The sequence below is a fragment of the Panthera leo genome, chromosome B2, assembly GCF_018350215.1.
Source record: "Panthera leo isolate Ple1 chromosome B2, P.leo_Ple1_pat1.1, whole genome shotgun sequence".
Lineage (NCBI taxonomy): Eukaryota > Metazoa > Chordata > Mammalia > Carnivora > Felidae > Panthera > Panthera leo.
Window position 1 is genome coordinate 125,780,569 of NC_056683.1, and position 6,331 is coordinate 125,786,899.

Here is a 6,331-nt window from a genome sequence, read left to right on the forward strand (position 1 = left end):
ATGGTGTTCTAAAGTTTAGTTTTAAATCACATGATGTGATTAGATGGAAAACAATTTGGTAACTGACAGGAGAGTGGAGTTAACTGTACTCACGAGAGACCAGCCTTAAGTTCTCCAGACTACCATATTGACAGAAATTCTCAATGAATCATTCAGAAAACTCAGGAGGGGCTGGAATATGTACTCGTTGTTGCCAGGCTAACCTGGGAGGCCATTTTTGTTTTACACGGGGATAGTAGTTTGAGATTGTAGTGTTGGGGAGGGATGAAGGAGAGAAGTCACCAACTATTACTGCTGTCAGCTTCCTAGAGATGACTGGGAGACCTGTTTTGGGTTACCGTGGATATCTTCTGGGACAATAGTGACAACTATCACCACCCAATTTATTAAATCCCAATAGGAATGTTTCCATCATCTCTTTGCTAAGGATTGTTTAGATGTAACATTTTCCAGAAGTACTGGAAAATTTACTTATGTGCCAAAAATAAGAGTGAAATTGACTAGAAGCAGAAAGTCCCTGTCCAAGCTGAGGAAATGCAAAAAGTAAACAAACGGTATAAATAGAGAAAGAATGTAAGTCTGTGGTTAGCAGTGACGTCTGGATGTCCAGTTTAAAGTTTTGTGCTTTATTCCCAACCTTTACTTACAAACTTAATAAGATTACAACAATATAAATATCCAACAGTCTTTCGTTAGGTGACCATTTCATAAATATGTCATTCTGAAATGTTTTGAGATTTGAATCTTGAAAATGAGGGTCTATCAAAAGCAACTCATTTTCATTTTCCGTTTTAAATTCATGTTGGAGATAATAACATATACTCTTTTAACCTAAACACACCTTTTACTGTGGGTTATAGATTTTCCAACCCTAAATTATGTTGGTTGGTGGTCTTAGTTACCGTTTGAAAGTCTGATGTTTACCGATTTTTGTGACTGTTGTTTGATTTATTTTAGTTTTGTTTTTGGCCTTAAATCTTTAGGATACTTTTTTTTTTTAATTTTTTTAAATGTTTTTATTTATTTATTTATTATTATTTTTTTTTAATGTTTATTTATTTTTGATACAGAGAGAGACAGAGCATGAATGGGGGAGGGTCAGAGAGAGGGAGACACAGAATCTGAAACAGGCTCCAGGCTCTGGGCTGTCAGCACAGAGCCTGACACGGGGCTCGAACTCACGGACCGCGAGATCATGACCTGAGCCGAAGTCGGCCGCTTAACCGACTGAGCCACCCAGGCGCCCCATGTTTTTATTTATTTTTGAAGGAGAGAGAGACAGAGCATGAGCAGGGGAGGAGCAGAGAGAGAGGGAGACATAGAATTTGAAGCAGGCTCCAGGCTCTGAGCTGTCAACATAGAGCCTGATGCGGGGCTCGAACTCACAAACTGTGACATCATGACCTGAGCCTAAGTCGGATGCTTAACTGACTGAGCCACCTAGGCGCCCCTGGGATACTTATTTTTAAAGTATTCAGAATCTAACAAACGTGAAATATTTTCAGGTTCCTCCTTGCATGGTTTTTGAGTTGAGATTGTCCCAGGTACTGGTTATCTTGACTGTTAATGAATTTGTGAAGATTAAGAAATAAAAATTACAGTGAATACCTTATAATTTATATATTGATCGTGCACTATTTTGTTTTTTTTTTTTTAATTTTTTTTAACGTTTATTTATTTTTGAGACAGAGAGAGACAGAGCATGAACGGGGGAGGGTCAGAGAGAGGGAGACACAGAATCTGAAACAGGCTCCAGGCTCTGAGCTGTCAGCACACAGCCCGACGCGGGGCTCGAACTCACGGACCGTGAGATCATGACCTGAGCCGAAGTCGGCGGCTTAACTGACCGAGCCACCCAGGCGCCCTGATCGTGCACTATTTTGAAAGTACAACAATTAACTGTGGAAATACACAGAGATACTGGTATTTTCTTTCTAATGCCTTAGGCAATAGGTTAGTACAACTGCAGATTTAGATTCATGTTTTCATAATAAGGATAGCACTTGAAACGTAAAGTAGTTCATTTCCTTCACATTCTGTATTTGAAATTTAATGATATTGACCCCATTTTAAAATGTAGCTTATAAAAGTTTGTAGTCCATATATTTAACTGCAAATCCTTATGATTATATAATATCTAATGGAAATTATTAGACTATCATGGTTTCTATGCAGTGATTCAAGGCCTAAGAATGAGATAAATGTTAAATCTTCTTCACATTTTGGGCCATCTTCTGCTATTTTGAGATATGTTTCCTACAAAGAAAAAGATCCCAAAGTCATTGTTAGCCAAAAATTTGGTTTTTCTTGACTTACTATACGTTGTAAAATCACACTACCCTTTTCTTCTCTTCCTTTCTCTATTGCTGCTACTTGTTAACTGTTTTACAATTTTTTTTTTTTTTTTTAACAAAGCACTATGCCCAACATGGGGCTTGAACTCATGACCCTGAGATCAAGAGTCTCATGCTCTACTGACTGAGCCAGCCAGGCACCCCTACAACTAATTATTTTAATAAACTCTAAGAATGTTATTGACCAGAACGGACCTTAGATACTATTTTGACAAGTCTCTATGTCTCATGTATGAGAAAGCTAAAGTCTGAAAGCATTATTCTGGAGGGAAAGAAAAATACCTTCATCCTCCTATCCTTTTGGTTCTCAGTGGGGTCTGTGTGACAAAAGACAAATTAAGAAAAGTGTGCACATTTATTTAATGTAAATTTTACCTGACATGGGCACTTCATATGGAAATGAAGACAGAAAGATAGAGTTAATCTGAGTGTCTTTATACCAGGTTTGATAAAGAGGAGAAAGTGGTAGAAAAATGTGGCAGAACAAAAAGGATATGAGCTAAGGGTAGTAAACTGAGGGAAAGTTAGCAAAACCTGTTCATTCAGATTTATCTCACTCTTCTTTTTTGGGATAAGGATGATCCTTTCCTCTGGGAGGAGAGAGGGTCCTTCTCACGTAAAGATCTTATGAACTGATTCAGGGAAAATCCTTCCTGTACTGGCTGTTTCTCAAATGTCTTCAGCTTAAAGTAATCAATATGCCCAGACACCGTATTTGGGGGTAGTATATCCTGGACCCCATTAGTGCCCCCTTTGTCTTTCCTAAGGAAAGTGGTGACAAAGCAAAGGTCATGTGCTGAAACAGGGATACTTTTTATAACTATTTATTTAAAAAATCTTCTTGGTCTTCCTCTTTCTTTAAAGCCCAGCTGACAATTTCCAGAAATTTCATGACAGAAAAATTTTTAAATGGCATACATGCTTCTTTTCCAATTATGTAAAGGTAAATACAATGTATTGAGTCTCCAATAATGGGTATTTATAAATTAAATTGAGCATTTGCACGTTTAAAAATTTTTTTTCAAGTACTCTTTGCCACTTTCCCATGTGGGGCTAGAACTCACGACCCCAAGATCGAGAGTCTTATGCTTTAATTACTCTGCCTGACAGGTGCCCCACATTTCAGGTTTTTTTTTTTTTTTTTAATATTTTATCAGCCTAGTGACTTGATTTGTGCTTGTTAGTGATACATGCTTTCTATGGAAAAACTAACATAATCTTCAAAGAATAATTTTGACACAATTTATCACTGAGTACTGTTGTTTTGTTCTTTAGAATGTCTTGGCTTATCTATCTCTATAACCCGAATCTCTGTCATGTCATCAAGAGCATGGCTTACTAGAAAAAGATCATAATTCTTGAAGTTGAAAAATCAAAACTCAAATTCTATCTCGCTAGGTGTACGGCCTTTGAAATCTACTTACATCTTCTGGTCACTAGTTTTTATGTTTCTAAAATGAGGACTATTCTGTATGTCTTAGGTGATAGGAATGATTTTTATTACTTATTTTGCTTATTGACGTAACCTATGGATGTTTGTTAAGTAGTTAGTTAGTGATTTGTTGACTGAGTAATTGTTTCACTCCTGCTTGAGGAGACAATCCTCAGCTGTATTTGGTGAAAGATGAAAGAGCTGTTTTAGCAACTGAATAAAATTTTAAGATGGATAACGTACATACAACTGCTTAAACGTTAAAGTCAGTGAGAATCCCTTCAAATCTGTACATGGAAGGGACCTTGGAACTTATCTGTTACCAATCTCTCATTTCACCAAAAAGAAAACTTAGCTGAACACCATAGTGGTTTCACAGAAAGTTCATGTGCATTCTGGAACAGAACATAGATCTCTCTACTTTAAGTCTCCAACACCTTCCATAATATTACGCCACCTCTCTCAATAAAAGGGTGATTATGTTGAGTCCAGGTATACTCGTATATTTTAACAGATATGTCAAAACCATGAGAATTGCCAGATGCATTTTGTAAGATTTCATTAAATAATGAAACACACATATATTAGGATATATATTTCTTCAGGTAAATATTATTAAACTGATATAAATTAGAATCAATTTTTAAATCTGTGCCTTAGGTTATAACAACATTCAATAAGATTCGACTGGAAGCCATCACAGGCCATTTTCCTGTGTGTTAAAGCAAAACTGGATTCCTTTTCTGAGGAAAATGTTGACTCTGACAATATGTTATCTCCTTTGTGCACACCTGTGTAGAAATGGAATGAGTTTCCAACTGTTCATATGTTGTTGCTAGTTCCTAACAGTTCGCAAGGAGATGTCAGGCCTGTGATTGTCATGTGATCCACCTTAAATTGACAATGTATTATCTTTACTATCCAGGTACTAATCAGAATACAACTTTAAACTTACTACCCCACATTTTTTACCTAGGTCTGCGGGATTTATTGAGGATTGAAAAATATGCCAAGAATATCTCTCTAAGGCATTCTACAACTTACTCCTCTGTCATGTCAGACCATCATAGAGGTCCACAATGGAACAACACTATTTTGGCTAGTTGTAGGGTAGTTTTCATTGAACATTACTTTGGTCTCATGTCAATGCCTCAATTCCAAATGCTGGTGATACCAGTGCCCTCTGGGACAGACTCATTTCCTGGAGGAATGCCAAGGCCATTGCCCTTTCTACCAATCGGTACTCACCTCAGGAAGACTAAAGGAAAAAATTGTCTCTATTCTTAGTAACAGCAGTGGTTATCACTGCCCTCCACTGCTGGTCTTGGTGATGTGATCCCATCTTTCCAACTCTGTAACTTATGAAACATAATTTTTCCTTATTCTCTTTTTTGGTTATTACCATCATCATTATTGTATGCATTAGCTTTGGGAAAAGCAAATTTACAGCCCAAATTCTTACAAATTATTTTATGGAATTCCTTGGTGTATTAAACTTTCCTCTGACTTCACCTCATTCTTTCCCTTCTTATTTTCATCACTTATTTTTTTTATCTTGTCAGAATCCATGCAATTTTATAAACAGCCCTAATACATTTTTACAATAGATATTTGAATAAATAGTATTTTTTTTCAAACTGTATGTCACTGAGAAAGTGTTTTGATGTACATTTTTGCTCTATATACAGCTACTCTCATAGATAAAATGTAATTTTGCAAGGTTTTCAAGGAACTAAAGAATCTTGAGAAAACAGAGGTAGAGGGATGTGTCAGTAAATGTGGAAAAGTGATGATGAAACTAATGATAATAGACTAAAAAGAGGAGGAAGATGAAGGAAAATGAAGTATAGAAAAGAAAGAGGAAGGAGAAGAACTTAGCATGTGCCAAGAACCATAGAAAAAAAAGCAGTTTCCATCTACTTGAATTTGACTCAGGACAAAAACTACATTTAGAGAAGTTAAGTAACTTTCCTCATGTTAGATAATGTATAAGTTACAAAAATTGAACTCTTCAACTTTGCTACCAAAACTTTTTGTTGTTGTTGTTGTTAAAAGTTTGTTTACTTATTTTGAGAGAGAGAGAGCCTGAGCAGGGGAGGGGCAGAAAGACGGAGAGAGAGAGAATCCCAAGCAGGCTTTGCACTGTCAACACAGAGCCAGATGTGGGGCTTGAACTCATGGAGTGTGAGATCGTGACCTGAGCTGAAAAAAGACACTTAACCAACCGAGCCACACAGGTGCCCCCAAAACTTTTTTTTTTAATCAAAAGCAACATGAATTCAAATTGTATTCTATGCTTTTCCTTCAGTCTAATTAATTAATCTCACAAATAACTTTGGATTCAACTGAGATCTCTTGTATAATCCGTGCTACTACATCCTGAGAGAAGTTAATTCTGTCCTAAAATGACATCTGAAGCCAATATTTATAACCCAGTCTTATGTCCTTGCCAAGTTTCCTGTGCTAATGATCTTAAGCTTCAATAACAACTCTCATGTAGATGAATTGTGAGGTACTTTGGAAGCTATATGAACATATCACACAG

The 6,331-nt window shown here is 36.5% G+C and overlaps 1 non-coding gene across 1 annotated transcript; it reads right to left on the reverse strand.

Annotated features, from left to right (window-relative positions):
- Window positions 1–2,420: 2,420 nt before the first annotated feature.
- TRNAK-CUU lies at window positions 2,421–2,493 on the reverse strand. Its single transcript has one exon. It is a non-coding gene; the product is annotated as a tRNA-Lys (tRNA).
- Between the last annotated feature and the right edge of the window lie 3,838 nt (window positions 2,494–6,331).